The sequence below is a fragment of the Dipodomys merriami genome, unplaced genomic scaffold (assembly GCF_024711535.1).
Source record: "Dipodomys merriami isolate MVZ:Mamm:240054 unplaced genomic scaffold, mDipMer1.0.p SCAF_495, whole genome shotgun sequence".
NCBI lineage: Eukaryota > Metazoa > Chordata > Mammalia > Rodentia > Heteromyidae > Dipodomys > Dipodomys merriami.
The window spans coordinates 614,595-632,049 of record NW_027206063.1 but is presented as its reverse complement, the minus strand read 5'-3'; positions in this window follow the sequence as shown (position 1 = coordinate 632,049).

Below are 17,455 nucleotides of genomic sequence, written 5' to 3'. Positions count from 1 at the left end.
CCCTTTGCATTCTGACAATCCTGGGCTTAAATTAAAAGGCCCAGAAAGTGTACATGATCTTGCGTTTGGCTGGCTATGAGGGAAGCCATAACCGAAACTTCAACTTAGGCCTGGAGGTCGAATCCTGGGACTTCCACTAATGATTGTTGGGAGATTCTAAGAAATGCATGCCAATATACATCCATACAAATGGAATGTTATAAAAGTAACCATTAAATTAGTAGTGTATGAGTATACTATAAAATTATACACAATAATTATACTACTTTGACTAATTTTCAATTAATACCTTGTTATATATTCAACCATGATACTTAAAACTTGAAGGAATAATTTATTTGTCAATAATTACTAGTAATATATGTAATTTCATAATATACAGACAACTTTCTCTTATTTTATACATATGTATACATATATATATATATATACGAATATATGTCAATCTATATATTTATTTGTTTATACACTTGTCATTCCTGGGGCTCAGTTGTATAGTGATGGCTTGTACATACAAAGCCCTGGATTCGATTCTCCACTACCACATGCATATAAAAATTCGGAAGTTGTGCTGTCACTCAAGCACTTGAGCACTGGCTTTGAGTGCAAAACCATAGGGACTGTGTCTAGACTCTTACTCAAGACCCAGGACTGGCACCAAAATATGATTGAATGTTGTGAATGCAACTCTATAAGTATAGGACTTCAAATACCTCATCACAGAGCAAGCCATGAGTCTGGTGCTGACAGCTGCCATCTAACCTGACTTAGCCAGAGGTATGCCACTGCAAGCCAGCTCCACAGAACCACATGCTGCTGCCTCGCTCACCCCTGTCATCAAGATATTCGGGGGCTGAGATCTCACACTGATGGGTTTAAAACCCAGCCCTGGCAGGATGTCTGTGAAATTCTGTGCTGTGGCTCAAGCAAAAGTTCATAGGACAGTACCTTCAACATTTTAGTGCAATCCCTATGGCTGACTCCCTCCCCCCAAAAAAAACCCCCACCAATCTCAATGATTAGATGTGAACTTTGTGCAGTTTGTGATGTGTTTCTGAAAAAATGGTGATACTGATGAAAGCACCCAATACTAATGACATCTTGTGGGATACAGCTATGTGATGAGTTCTTCCTGAGGTGCTGGGTCCTTCGTGTGGTGCTGTGTGCTGAGTCCTGCTCAGGATGCTATGTGCTGAGTCCTTCACAGGGTGCAGTGTTCTGAGTCCTGCATTGGGTGCTGGGTGATGAGTCTCACTGGATGTTGTGTGCTGAATACTGTAAAGAGTGTAATGTGTTTTGTCCTTCAAAGGGTGCATTCTTTCATCTTGCCCTTGTAATAGCTCCACAACTTGGATGATTAGGCAGACAAGAATATTGAGGCTCACATATGTCCCCATGGCAGGGACAAAATTATGTATTAATGAAGACTAGTGAGTTGTCTACTGCGGACAATTGTTTTGTTTTGTTTTTTTCTCAGTCATGAACCTTGAACTCAGGGTCTAGGCGCTGATCCTTACCTCTTGGACTCATGGCCAGCACTCCACCACGTGTAGCCAAGGAACCTCTTGCAGCAGAGTGCCACAGCCTAGGGTTGTATCGCCAAGGTCTGTCTTCCTGGCTTCTCAGGAAGCTGAGACCAGAGTATCTGGGTTCCAAACTATCCCAGACACAAAAGGTCCCATGAGACTATTATCTCCAATTCATCACTAAGAAACGTGAAGTGGAAGCTGGGTGCTTGTGGCTCATGCTGATCATCCTAGCTACTCAGTAGGATGAGATCTGAGGATCATGGTTCAAAGCTAGCCTGGGCAGGAAAGTCCGTGAGACACTTAGCTCCAATGAACCACCAGAAAACCGGTGGCTCAAGTGGTAGAGCACAAGATTAGAGCTGAATTGCTCAGGGACAGCACCCAGAACCAGACTTCAACTCATACAACTGACAACAACAAAAAAGACATAAGCCAATTAACAAACCTGAAGTAGAGGGCTGAGAATGTACCTTAGGGGTAGAGTGCTTTTCATACATGAAACCCTAGGCTTGAATACTCTGGACCAAATCACTAGGAAAAAGCCTGAAATGGCTCTGTGTTTCAAGTAAGAGAGGGCAATCCTTGTACAAGAGAAACTAGATACAGTGCTCATGTCCTGTGTTCAAGCTCCAGGACTAGTGTATGCACATACACACTCCCACGTGCGTTCGCTTACTGACACACAAACACACACAGAAAGTAGAAGTGAAGCTGTGACACAAAATGGGAAGGCAGTAGACTTCTGCTCTGAGATCATGGTCAGCACCCACGCCCTGGGTTTAACCACAAAACTTAGCCTCTCAGGGCCCAACTAGGAGAGGTCAAAGGTTTCAAAACTTGATGCGCTTCACCAGCCCTAGATGACAGGAAATTTTGCGATATCTGAGATGTTCTTGGATTTCCAAAGCTTCCGGAAAGCTAGGAGAGGCATCATAGGCCCATCATCGCAGGTTATGAAACATTTAATTAGGTTAAGTGCCCTAGTTGTTTGCCAGAAGGACTCCTGAATTATATTGAGCCCTGTATCTGAACATCAGAATATAGTCTCACAAAGGCAGTATAAGTGCACAGAACTTGGCCTTCCATGGGAGGTGGCATAAATGAAGGTTTCCTGTCAAAATAGAGCACTTGGGAGAGAGATCGTTTGACTTTCAGAGCCTGCCCACACTCCTCCTCACTAAGTGGCCCAGATAGAGTTGCTTGTTACACAGCTGTACAGGATTAAGGACTTTTGTCTGCCTGTCCAGACAATGAGAAAGACTTCTTCCAGCAGGACTGGGATGCAGAGCAACCTTCAGGCTATACTGGGAGCAGTGAGTGGAGCCCTTGAACATGCAATGTCATAAAAGCATCCTCTGTGTTATGAACTCATAGTTTTGAATACAAATTTCCTCGCTTGGTGCCATTCATCATAGCTACTCTTACTCTGGAGATTCACCTGTAGGAATACATCCATACATAGACCAAGACGTGGAGATACAGGCTCTTTTTGAGGGGGCAGGTCCTGGGGTTGAACTATGAGCCTGTGCGCTGTCCCTGAGCTCCTTTTACACTGGCCGGATTCAAATTCAGATTCTTTACATCATCTCAGCCTCCTGAGGAACTGGGATTACAGTCAGCAGCCACTGGTACCATCTTTCTTTTCTTAATTTTTTTTTTAATCTGGACAATCTGACTTCTTAGTGGGTCATTCCAATGGTTTGAACTTATAAGAGACTACCCAATGTTCTTTATAGCTGCTTTCTCAGAGAAGGATTTTCTCTCCTCATCTTCCACTCTGGTCACAGGTTGGAAGACAAAAGTGAGAAATGAGTGTCACAGGATTGAGGAGCAAATGTCCACAGGACATGCCAGTTCTGTCACTTAGCATTGAGCTGCAATGAATTTACTGTCTCAGGATGAGAGGACCAAAAGCTGGAACGATCGTCATACTGTCTGCATTGCTCCTTTTGCCTATAAAATGATCTGATAATTATGAGTGCTGTGTGTCTCCAACCTTAACTATCTAGGACACACTACAAGTATCTGCACGTTTCTATTTTTATCTAGTACCTCCTGAGATTTAGATTAAAGGTTTTTGTGGAGTGGCTCCTTGGTAAATCCCTGAGGAAAGCTGCTTGAATCCTCTTCAGGAGATCGCCTTACAAAGCCAGCCCAAGCAGGAAGTCTGTGAAACTCTTATTGCCAATAAACCACCAGAAAACCAGAAGTGGAGTAGTGGCCTAGAAGATAGAGCTCCAGTTTTGGGAGAGAAAGCCTAGCAGGAAACACAAGCCAGACCAGGCAGGAAAGTCTGGGAGTTGCTTAAGTCCAATTAACGACCAGTTGGCTGGAAGTAGAGCTATGGCAGTATTAGAAGCTCAGCCTTGAGCAAAACAGCTGAGGAACACATTGCACCCTGAGTTTAAGCACTGAGATGTCCAAAAAATAAAATTCAAAAAGAGAAGGCCAAGTTTATGTATCAGTGCCCTACTTTCTTACTTGTGTATGTTAATTCTTTGAGTGCAAACAGACTGTATGCAAAGCTTTTGCTTTCATATACTGATTGATTTTTCAGATATGCTTGTTACGCATACTGCATCATTCTTTTTATTTCAGCCCCATCGCTTTGCTCTTCCAGGGTTCCAGGCCTCTCTCCTTATACAATGCACATTGCAGCTCTCAGCAGCCTATAGTTACATTTTATTATGAGGCCAATCCAGGAACAGTCACAAATAAGGCAAGGGAAGAGAAGATCAGGGTTTATAGAAATAACCGGTATTCAGAAAATTACACTTGAGGACACAAACTGTAGCATACTTATGTAAAAACTACCATTAAGAAAAAAAGATGAGGGGGCAGGGAATGTGGATTAGTGAGAGAATGCTTGCCTAGCATGCAAGAAGCCCTGGGTTCTATTCTTCAGTAGTATATACAGAGAAAAAGCCAGAATTGGTGCTGTGGCTCAAGTAGTAGAGTGCTAGAGACAATGCCCAGTCCTTGAGTTCAATCTAAGAAATGTCAAAGAGATATATAGGTAGGTAGGTAGGTAGGCAGGCAGGCAGGCAGATAGATAGATGATAGATAGATAGATAGATAGATAGATAGATAGATAGATAGATAGATAGATAGATAGATAGATAGATAGATAGATAGATAGATAGATAGATAGAAAAATGATACATGAATCTGGTCTTGGATGTCAGGAGGAAAGAAGGGAACAATTCCCAGTCATGAGTCCTTCTGCAGTGTGCCAGGACACCAGCATCGCCTTCACACAACCACAGAGCAGGAAGACTGTCTCTTTTTCACTTCTCAGGCAGAATGAAGGCCCCAGAACCAAGAAGGCAAAGCCAAGTTCTAACTCAGGTGCTTGGAAATAGAAGAGAAACGGCCCTGCCTGACGTTCGACTGGGGATTTGCATTAATGATGTGGAGAATGAAGGAAGGAGAATGGACTGGCAGAGGTAGAAGAAGGGCCTTCAAATCTGACAGATGTAGAGTAAAAAATCCACTCCCTAAGAACAGAGAGCATGGTTTTTCTACTCTGTTCCTGCCCTCTCTCTCACTAAACTGACTCTCAATTGGTAACCTAAAGATAGCCTGAGGCTCCCTTCACCTAAAGGAGGAAGGTTAAGCATCGTTTGAAGAGGCTGAGAAAGCCTGACCGTGGTGTAACTGTAACAAATATTTCAGGTTTCCCCTCATTGCTGGATGTGTCTGGAATGAATATAATGAAGTGGTTTGCAGCTCACTTCCCTGTTGAGTGTGTATCTTCTGCCTCCTAATCCTACAAGCCTAGGTCTCTCCACCTAGCCTGGCTTTTGATACTGTTTTCTGTCCTTTAAATACAGTGTTACACTGGAGTTCTCCCTGCTAACAGGGCTAGGGCTTGAATCCTGAGAATTTCATTTGAACCTTGGATGGGTCAATGATGTTTCTTTCCTTCTTCTATAGCACAAGAATTCTAATAACATTTAGAGTTCAAGTAATTTCTCATCACCAAAGGAAACATAAGAAACTATTGAACACCTGACCTTTCAGAAGTGGAAGTCAGAGTGTCATAGACTTTCCTGCCCTGGTTGGCTTCACCCTGTAATCCTGAGACCTCAGCCTCCTTAGCTAGGTTGATGAGTTTAAGCTACTGGTGCTCTGCTAGGTTTAGGACTGTAATGACACTGACAATACAAGTCAAGTGCTTATCACAAAGGGCTTGGGGAGCATATTAAGCCTTTCAACATTGGACCATTCAGATCCCTTTAGCACACAAGGTTATAATGCTAGAGTCTGAGAGCCTGGGCAAGTGGATCTGTTACACTTCAACCTTAAGCTCTGACTCCAATTCTGGTTTACATCAGCTTTTATTTTCCAGGGAACGTTCTCCTAATTAGCAGATAGGAAAAGTACTTTGATTAACCCTTACTTTTTTCCAGTTGTGTGTCTTGTATCAAGCTTGGGCCCTGTCCCTGGGCAATTCAGCTCAAGGCTAACACTCTACCACTTGAGCCACAGCGCCACTAGGGGTTTTTTTTGGTGGTACATTGGACATAAGAGTCTAACAGGCTTTCCTTGCCTAGGCTGACTTTGAACTGTGGTCTTCAAATCTCAGCATTCTGAGAAGCTGCGGGGCAAGTGATAATTAGGATGATGAAGAGGGAGGATGATTCCAGGTCAGGGGTGTCAGGATATTTTAGCTATGATTTCACCTGACAACCTAGACTACCAGTGATCGAGCCTTTGATCCAGCCACAATACTATTAAAAGTCCTGGCACCTTGGTATCACCGTTGACGACCTGGCTGTCATTCACTGCAGGATGCCTGTGCAGTTCATCCTTGGGGGCTGGGACTTTCGAGTGCTCAATTGGGCTCAATCTGAAGATGACACCCCTGGCGTTTATTCCTCCATGAGAGACAGAGGTAAGCATGCCACTGGCACAGGGCAGCCTGGGAATGAGGGCGGGAGTTGGGACCCATGTTGCTCTGAGACTTCATCTAGAAGGTGTTAGGGCCCTGTGACTTCCATTCTCAGTGGCAGAAGGGGGTCTCTTTCGTGGCTCAGTCTTTAATCTAGATGGCAGATTTGGGATTCAGAGAGGGCAGGCTGAAGGTGAGGCAGGGCTAGGTAGAGACTGGTGGGAAAACCAGAGGCACTGGGCTCTGAGCAGGGTTGCTTTTTTTGTTAATACTCAAACACAGGAACATTCCTGGGATAGATTAGCCATTTTCACCTTCCCAAGAGAGAGGGACCTAGAGCTCCCCAGTCTCAGTCCCTTGACCAAGAAACCCTTTGGTTCCCATATCATGTGTTTGAATAACTAGATCTCACTTTACTGTCCAGTGTTGAGGCAGAACTCTGAGAGATCTTGAGTCTTTGATAATTTCAGGGGATCCTCAGTATGAGATCGTACTTGAACGTCCTAATTTGGTGCATGGTCAGGCCCATCTAAGACTGCCATGGTGTAGGACAAATTATCTAGAGAATCATAGCAGGGTGGGAGAGTTCTGAGAGTCTTGATTATTATGTGTGAGTTTTGAGCACCCGTGTGCCCACCTGCTTCCCTTTCTTGGGTGGATTTTGCTAGGAAATGCTTAAAATTAGGGGGTGTTTTGTCTTTTATGCTCAAAGATAACCTTTGAACCAGAGCTTTACTTCTAGCTCTTTTGGGTTTAATTGGAAAATAAAGAGTTCTCATGGACTTGTTGCAAAGGGTGGCATCCAACTGCAGTCCTCAGATCTTAGTTTCCTAAGGGGATAAGATGACAATCATGGAAAATTATCTTTGGCCAAGTGCCAGTAGCTCATGACTGTCATCCTCGGTACTCAGGAGGTAAGATCTGAGGATCCCAGTTCAAAGCCAGCCTGGGTAGGAAAGACTCTGAGACTCTTATCTCCAACAAACCATCACAAAACCAGAAGGGGTGCTGTTGATCAAGCCTTGAGCTGAAGAGCTCAGGGACAGCACCCAGGCCCAGAGTTCAAGCCACACAACCAAAAAAAAGAAAGAAAGTAAAACATCTTTGCCTGCAAAAATGTGGAGGTGTGTGTGTGTGTGGGTGCTGTGGAGACCAGGTGCTGGCCTCACTTTACAGACATTTCTAAGAACTCCCCAAGTTTTCCCCAGTTTGAAGCCACAGTAGGATGGGCGGTGCCTTACCAAGAACTCAAGAGGACGAGGCCTTTGGCAGGCAGTGAGTGGGTAAATGGGTGAAGAGATCGGAGTGTTGTGCCTGTATTCTCTCCATTGAAGGATGGGTTTGGATGCTGAGTGTCAAAGTTTGAAGTCAAGGGCTGCAAGAAGTTCGTGTCCTGACAAATTGAGTTTCCTCTGGGAATATGAACGTGGCTAAAGCAGGGTGCTGCTGGTGGCTCACAACTGTCATCCTAGCTACTCATAAAGCTGAGATGTAAAGACCACAGTTCAAGGCCAGCTTGGTGATACTTCATATCCAATGAACCACCAGAAAACAGGAACTGGCTTTGTGGCTCAAGTGGTAGAGTGATCATCTTCAGCTGAAGAGCTGAAAGTCAGTGCCCTGGCCCAGAGTTCAAACCCCATGACCAGCAATAAACAAAGAGGTGGCTGAGTTTTCAACATAGCAGTGTGTATGGTAGGAAATTCCATGCTGGGTTATGAGACATTCCAGATATGTTAGAGGCTCAGTCTTGTGTCTACAGTTGGACTGAGTACGATAGTGCCATCTTCTCACTGGTCAGATATGATCCGAATGGAGGGAGTTCGTGGTTCTGTTCTCAGGAACAGCTGAGGCCTTGGAATGTCCGTGTGTGTGTGTGTGTGTGTGTGTGTGTGTGTGTGTGTGTGTGTGTGTGTGTGTGTGTCTGTTTACGTGTCTGTGTGTTTGTGTGTGTGTGTGTAATTTTCCCTCATCCTTCTCTGCCCCCTTCTTAGGTTCCTGTCCTCCTCTTTCTGACTTCAGATGGTGCCCTTCCTCCACACCAACCTTGCCTTTAGCTCCCTATCAGCATCTACAATGAGTCGAAAATTGCCAGTGGCCTGTGTTCCATATTTTCTCTGGGGCACAAGTCTGGCTGTCCAAATATTTGGCCGCCTCCAGCAGATTCTGGTACAGCAGTGCCAGCTGGCATAGGTCTCTCATGCCTCAGATGGAGGGCCTCAGTCATATGATGTCCTGTCCTTTTCCTCAGCTGGGCTTCTGACATCCCTCTCAACAGGCTGGCAGTGGAGTGGGGAATGGGGGTTTGCTGGTGGGTCTGGCCAACTCAAGCTTGACAGCTGACTGAAGGCCACCCGAGCAAGGAGGATCCAGGGCTACATGGGAGGTGAGACCAAGGTGGCTTGGAAATATTGGTCGGTGTCTAGGTAATGTAAATGTACTTTATCACAGGAAAGTCTATCTTCTGGCCCCAGCTTGGCCTTCTAGACAATTTCGGATGCCCAGAATACAGAGGCACAGACTTTAGATTCCAGGGCCAGGGAGCTGGGAGATGAGAGAATCAATGTTCTGGCGTATTAGTCTTTACCTGGCTATGCCCCTCCCCCCTTGTGTATGTTCACTTCTTAACCCAGTGTTGGCCACACACTGGCCACATGTGGCAGTACTGTGGAAGTGGCAGAAGTGGAGGTGAGATCTAGGATGACCAAAATCTGGATTTATGGCCTGTGGGGCTGGCAAAGTGTGTCTTAAAAAAATCTTTGAGCTGTAACTCTGGGCCTAGGCACTGTCCCTGAGCTTCCTTTGCTCAAAGGTAGCATTCTACCACTTGAAACACAGCTGAACTTTCATCTTTTTTAGTAGTTTGGTGGACATAAGTGTCTCATGGACTTTCCTGCCTGGGATGGCTTCAAGCTGCCATCCTAAGAGCTCAGTAGCTAGAATTGCTGGCACCTGCTAATGATGTTAGTCTCTGTGTGTGTGTGTGTGTGTGTGTGTGTGTGTGTGTGTGTGTGTGTGTGTGTGTGTTTACCGGGACAAGAACTCAGAGCCTAGATGTTATCCTTTAGCTTGTTTACACTAGGTTCGTGCGGTACCACTTGAACTACAGTAGCTCAACTTCCCAGCTTTTTGGTGATTCATTGGAGGTAAGATACTGCCCAGGATAGCTTTGAATCTTGATTGATCCTCAGGTCTCAGTCTTGAGTAGCTAGGATGACAGGCTTGATCCACCTTCGCCCAGCTGATAATGGCCTTTCTCAACATTGGATTTTGAGCTTCTGAAATCTTCTTTATTTTTTCTGTGCCTATACTGGGGCTTGAATTCAGGGTCTAAGCTCTGGTCTCTTAATATTTTCCCTCAAGGCTGGTACTCTACCAATTGAGCCACAGCTCCATTTCTGGCTTTTGGTGGTTCATTGGCAAGAAGAGTCTCACTAACTTTCTTCCCCTGAGCTGGCTTTGAACCACGATCTCTGATTTCAATCTCTTGAGCAGCTAGGATTTACAAGGGTTGAGTTACTGGTGGCACTGGGTAGAAGCTTTTCTTAAGCAAGTGTTCTTCCCTGCGTTTGCCCTGATTCCTCCATGCAAAGGAGGCCTTAGGGTCAATGGCTGTGAAAAATAGGCTTTCAGCCACAGGAAATGGCTGGGGTCCATGGTGAAAAATCAAGCTAATCTTCCCCTGGGCCCCATTCTGGACCCTACCCTCTGCCCTACCTGTGACTCAAGTACAAACCTTGACCCAGCCTTGAGTGTTCAGCCATACTTGCCTGAAGACACAGAGCCTTCATTCCTCCCACACCACCTGCTCTACACCAAACCTCAGGACCTTTGCCCATGCTGTGTACCTTCTGCCTGAGGCTCTCTGTCCTGTTCCACATCTTAGAACTCCTGTGGAATTTTGGCACTAGTTATATCACCTCCTGGAGCAAGCCCTTCCTTCCATTCTCTCTCTTTTTAAAAAATATTGAGTTCCTAGAGATGGAACTTGGTAGACTGACTGGCAAATGCTCTATATTGGTGTGTGTGTGTGTGTGTGTGTGTTTGTGTGTGTGTGTGTGTGTGTGTGTGTGTGTGTGTGTGTGTGTGTGTGTGTGTGTGTGCCATTCCTGGGGTTGAAATTCATGGCCTGGATGCTATTCCTGAGTTTTTATGCTCAAGGCTAGCACTCTACTACGTGGAACACAGCTCTACTTCTGGCTTTTGGGGTGTTTAATTGGAGAAAAGATTCTCATATAGACTTTCCTGCCTGCACTGTCTTGCAATTATAATCCTCAGATTTCAGCCTCCAGAGTAGCTAAGAGTATAGGGGTGAGCCATCAGCACCTGCCATCTCCCTCTTACCTATAACCTCGGCCCTCCTCTGAGTCCCAGAAGAGTATGTCTCACCAAGCTCACATGTTTTTGCTAATCTTGGGCTTGAACTAAGGGTCTGGGATTAAGCCACAGTGCCACTTTTGGCTTTTTCTGTTTATGTAGTACTGAGGAATTGAACCTCGAGCTTCATGCTCTCTAGGTAAGCACTTTACCACTAAGCCACATTCACAGCCCAAGGCTCACCTAACAGGATCTAGGAGGGTGGGATTTCAGCACAGAAATCGCTGGCCATTTTATATCTTTGCCAGGATTTGGGACCAGCCTGAGACTCGGCAATGAGGAATGGTGAATGAGTGATAGCCACCAGGCCTCAGAGATCTAGGCTCACATCCTACAGAGGGATAGGAAATATGGAGCCAGAACCTTCCACAACTCATACAGCCTAGCAACTGTGGTCTCCCTGGAGGTAGTGGCTGGCTGCTAGATGTCCCAATGAAATACCTCAGCCAGAATGTAATGCATCTGTTGCATACACCAGCCCAGGCAAGCCTTCGGGGTTTCACTTATTAAATACCAGAGAAGGATGCTTTGTTCAAGCTACTGGCTCATACTTAGTACTCTCTGAGGGCTTTTCCCAGCTTGCCCAGGTTAGGGGTCTGGGCATGGGCAGCCTGCTGAAAGCCCATCGTCCATACATCTACACACAGAGACATGGAGTTACTGAATTCTTTTATTTCTTTGGCAGGTCCGAGGTTGAAATAGGAGACTAAGCCCTATCCCTGATCTCCTTTTGCTCAAGGGTAGAGCTCTGCCCTTGAGGTACAGGCCCAACCCATGGGCATATTTTCCTGTGATCTCTTAGAATTAAGAGTGTCTAGGACTTTCCTGCCCTGGCTGAATTCAAATTGGCATTCTCTACACCTCAGCCTCCTGAGGAGCTAGCATTAAATACAGGAGCCACTGACACCTGGCTTTCTTTTCTTCTTGTTCTTTTTAAAATCATGACAATCTGAAATCTTCACAGTGTTATTCCAATTGTTTACATTTGAAATAAATTATCTAGGCCTGGAGTTAGAATGCCAGGACTGCCACTCACAAATGGAGGGAGATCCTGACAAACTCATTCCTATTTATGTGAATGCTAATGGAATATTATCAAAGTAATCAAAGTAATAATTAAATTTGCAGTTAATTCATGATTCTATTTTAGAATGCCACAGAAAAATTATTGAACTTAAATCTTCCATTCTAACACCATGGTATGATTCCTCTAATGGAAGGATATTGACGAATTTTTAATTAATGCTTTCATAAGTATTCAGCCATTATATTTCATTAAATGGAGAAATAACTTAAACTAATAATTGGTAACTATATATATATATATATATATATATATATATATATATATATAATTTAATGATATCCTCTATATATTGGGCACTATTGTGGCTTGATCACAGGTCCTCAGAATTTCCTGGCAGCTCAGTTTTCCAGAGGATGGTGAGCCAAGACTGTGACCCCATTTATGGATTGGGCATTCTAGGCCATGAGTTGAAATCTCAGCATGGCCAAAAATTTATTCATGGAGTAAGAAGCCACTTTTGACACATTTTTTTTCCTGAAAAATATCCTGGGTTTCAGTATGATATATAATCTATATGCAAATATATCCTGTGTGATAGGATGTAATAAATGAAATGTTATGTGTATTATAATACTAAAGAAATAAGTGTAATAAACGTCATACTCACTAAACCCATGCATGTAAATAAATCTCATATATGAATATTATTATTTCATTTTGAGGCTTCTATTCAGGCCCTGGGAACTGGTCTAAAATTTCTTGTCCTCAAGAACGGTGAGCTTCCCCTTGAACCACAGTGCCACAGAGTTACCCAGACCCTGAGTTCAAATCCCAGGCCTGCCAGAAAAGTGGTGCAAATTTAAAACCAGGGCTTTTTTTCCTTTGGCTAAGCACAGGGCTTGAACTCAGGTCTTGGCATCTCTGTCACAGTTGACCCTTGGTTCCTGGGACCCAAGTTCAAATCTCGGGGTTGGCAAAAAATAAAAAGGAGAAGGATAAAACAGAGAAGTTCAATAACATGGTCTTACATTTTTTCCCCTTTGCATTCTGACAATCCTGGGCTTAAATTAAAAGGCCCAGAAAGTGTACATGATCTTGCGTTTGGCTGGCTATGAGGGAAGCCATAACCGAAACTTCAACTTAGGCCTGGAGGTCGAATCCTGGGACTTCCACTAATGATTGTTGGGAGATTCTAAGAAATGCATGCCAATATACATCCATACAAATGGAATGTTATAAAAGTAACCATTAAATTAGTAGTGTATGAGTATACTATAAAATTATACACAATAATTATACTACTTTGACTAATTTTCAATTAATACCTTGTTATATATTCAACCATGATACTTAAAACTTGAAGGAATAATTTATTTGTCAATAATTACTAGTAATATATGTAATTTCATAATATACAGACAACTTTCTCTTATTTTATACATATGTATACATATATATATATATATACGTATATATGTCAATCTATATATTTATTTGTTTATACACTTGTCATTCCTGGGGCTCAGTTGTATAGTGATGGCTTGTACATACAAAGCCCTGGATTCGATTCTCCACTACCACATGCATATAAAAATTCGGAAGTTGTGCTGTCACTCAAGCACTTGAGCACTGGCTTTGAGTGCAAAACCATAGGGACTGTGTCTAGACTCTTACTCAAGACCCAGGACTGGCACCAAAATATGATTGAATGTTGTGAATGCAACTCTATAAGTATAGGACTTCAAATACCTCATCACAGAGCAAGCCATGAGTCTGGTGCTGACAGCTGCCATCTAACCTGACTTAGCCAGAGGTATGCCACTGCAAGCCAGCTCCACAGAACCACATGCTGCTGCCTCGCTCACCCCTGTCATCAAGATATTCGGGGGCTGAGATCTCACACTGATGGGTTTAAAACCCAGCCCTGGCAGGATGTCTGTGAAATTCTGTGCTGTGGCTCAAGCAAAAGTTCATAGGACAGTACCTTCAACATTTTAGTGCAATCCCTATGGCTGACTCCCTCCCCCCAAAAAAAACCCCCACCAATCTCAATGATTAGATGTGAACTTTGTGCAGTTTGTGATGTGTTTCTGAAAAAATGGTGATACTGATGAAAGCACCCAATACTAATGACATCTTGTGGGATACAGCTATGTGATGAGTTCTTCCTGAGGTGCTGGGTCCTTCGTGTGGTGCTGTGTGCTGAGTCCTGCTCAGGATGCTATGTGCTGAGTCCTTCACAGGGTGCAGTGTTCTGAGTCCTGCATTGGGTGCTGGGTGATGAGTCTCACTGGATGTTGTGTGCTGAATACTGTAAAGAGTGTAATGTGTTTTGTCCTTCAAAGGGTGCATTCTTTCATCTTGCCCTTGTAATAGCTCCACAACTTGGATGATTAGGCAGACAAGAATATTGAGGCTCACATATGTCCCCATGGCAGGGACAAAATTATGTATTAATGAAGACTAGTGAGTTGTCTACTGCGGACAATTGTTTTGTTTTGTTTTTTTCTCAGTCATGAACCTTGAACTCAGGGTCTAGGCGCTGATCCTTACCTCTTGGACTCATGGCCAGCACTCCACCACGTGTAGCCAAGGAACCTCTTGCAGCAGAGTGCCACAGCCTAGGGTTGTATCGCCAAGGTCTGTCTTCCTGGCTTCTCAGGAAGCTGAGACCAGAGTATCTGGGTTCCAAACTATCCCAGACACAAAAGGTCCCATGAGACTATTATCTCCAATTCATCACTAAGAAACGTGAAGTGGAAGCTGGGTGCTTGTGGCTCATGCTGATCATCTTAGCTACTCAGTAGGATGAGATCTGAGGATCATGGTTCAAAGCTAGCCTGGGCAGGAAAGTCCGTGAGACACTTAGCTCCAATGAACCACCAGAAAACCGGTGGCTCAAGTGGTAGAGCACAAGATTAGAGCTGAATTGCTCAGGGACAGCACCCAGAACCAGACTTCAACTCATACAACTGACAACAACAAAAAAGACATAAGCCAATTAACAAACCTGAAGTAGAGGGCTGAGAATGTACCTTAGGGGTAGAGTGCTTTTCATACATGAAACCCTAGGCTTGAATACTCTGGACCAAATCACTAGGAAAAAGCCTGAAATGGCTCTGTGTTTCAAGTAAGAGAGGGCAATCCTTGTACAAGAGAAACTAGATACAGTGCTCATGTCCTGTGTTCAAGCTCCAGGACTAGTGTATGCACATACACACTCCCACGTGCGTTCGCTTACTGACACACAAACACACACAGAAAGTAGAAGTGAAGCTGTGACACAAAATGGGAAGGCAGTAGACTTCTGCTCTGAGATCATGGTCAGCACCCACGCCCTGGGTTTAACCACAAAACTTAGCCTCTCAGGGCCCAACTAGGAGAGGTCAAAGGTTTCAAAACTTGATGCGCTTCACCAGCCCTAGATGACAGGAAATTTTGCGATATCTGAGATGTTCTTGGATTTCCAAAGCTTCCGGAAAGCTAGGAGAGGCATCATAGGCCCATCATCGCAGGTTATGAAACATTTAATTAGGTTAAGTGCCCTAGTTGTTTGCCAGAAGGACTCCTGAATTATATTGAGCCCTGTATCTGAACATCAGAATATAGTCTCACAAAGGCAGTATAAGTGCACAGAACTTGGCCTTCCATGGGAGGTGGCATAAATGAAGGTTTCCTGTCAAAATAGAGCACTTGGGAGAGAGATCGTTTGACTTTCAGAGCCTGCCCACACTCCTCCTCACTAAGTGGCCCAGATAGAGTTGCTTGTTACACAGCTGTACAGGATTAAGGACTTTTGTCTGCCTGTCCAGACAATGAGAAAGACTTCTTCCAGCAGGACTGGGATGCAGAGCAACCTTCAGGCTATACTGGGAGCAGTGAGTGGAGCCCTTGAACATGCAATGTCATAAAAGCATCCTCTGTGTTATGAACTCATAGTTTTGAATACAAATTTCCTCGCTTGGTGCCATTCATCATAGCTACTCTTACTCTGGAGATTCACCTGTAGGAATACATCCATACATAGACCAAGACGTGGAGATACAGGCTCTTTTTGAGGGGGCAGGTCCTGGGGTTGAACTATGAGCCTGTGCGCTGTCCCTGAGCTCCTTTTACACTGGCCGGATTCAAATTCAGATTCTTTACATCATCTCAGCCTCCTGAGGAACTGGGATTACAGTCAGCAGCCACTGGTACCATCTTTCTTTTCTTAATTTTTTTTTTAATCTGGACAATCTGACTTCTTAGTGGGTCATTCCAATGGTTTGAACTTATAAGAGACTACCCAATGTTCTTTATAGCTGCTTTCTCAGAGAAGGATTTTCTCTCCTCATCTTCCACTCTGGTCACAGGTTGGAAGACAAAAGTGAGAAATGAGTGTCACAGGATTGAGGAGCAAATGTCCACAGGACATGCCAGTTCTGTCACTTAGCATTGAGCTGCAATGAATTTACTGTCTCAGGATGAGAGGACCAAAAGCTGGAACGATCGTCATACTGTCTGCATTGCTCCTTTTGCCTATAAAATGATCTGATAATTATGAGTGCTGTGTGTCTCCAACCTTAACTATCTAGGACACACTACAAGTATCTGCACGTTTCTATTTTTATCTAGTACCTCCTGAGATTTAGATTAAAGGTTTTTGTGGAGTGGCTCCTTGGTAAATCCCTGAGGAAAGCTGCTTGAATCCTCTTCAGGAGATCGCCTTACAAAGCCAGCCCAAGCAGGAAGTCTGTGAAACTCTTATTGCCAATAAACCACCAGAAAACCAGAAGTGGAGTAGTGGCCTAGAAGATAGAGCTCCAGTTTTGGGAGAGAAAGCCTAGCAGGAAACACAAGCCAGACCAGGCAGGAAAGTCTGGGAGTTGCTTAAGTCCAATTAACGACCAGTTGGCTGGAAGTAGAGCTATGGCAGTATTAGAAGCTCAGCCTTGAGCAAAACAGCTGAGGAACACATTGCACCCTGAGTTTAAGCACTGAGATGTCCAAAAAATAAAATTCAAAAAGAGAAGGCCAAGTTTATGTATCAGTGCCCTACTTTCTTACTTGTGTATGTTAATTCTTTGAGTGCAAACAGACTGTATGCAAAGCTTTTGCTTTCATATACTGATTGATTTTTCAGATATGCTTGTTACGCATACTGCATCATTCTTTTTATTTCAGCCCCATCGCTTTGCTCTTCCAGGGTTCCAGGCCTCTCTCCTTATACAATGCACATTGCAGCTCTCAGCAGCCTATAGTTACATTTTATTATGAGGCCAATCCAGGAACAGTCACAAATAAGGCAAGGGAAGAGAAGATCAGGGTTTATAGAAATAACCGGTATTCAGAAAATTACACTTGAGGACACAAACTGTAGCATACTTATGTAAAAACTACCATTAAGAAAAAAAGATGAGGGGGCAGGGAATGTGGATTAGTGAGAGAATGCTTGCCTAGCATGCAAGAAGCCCTGGGTTCTATTCTTCAGTAGTATATACAGAGAAAAAGCCAGAATTGGTGCTGTGGCTCAAGTAGTAGAGTGCTAGAGACAATGCCCAGTCCTTGAGTTCAATCTAAGAAATGTCAAAGAGATATATAGGTAGGTAGGTAGGTAGGCAGGCAGGCAGGCAGATAGATAGATGATAG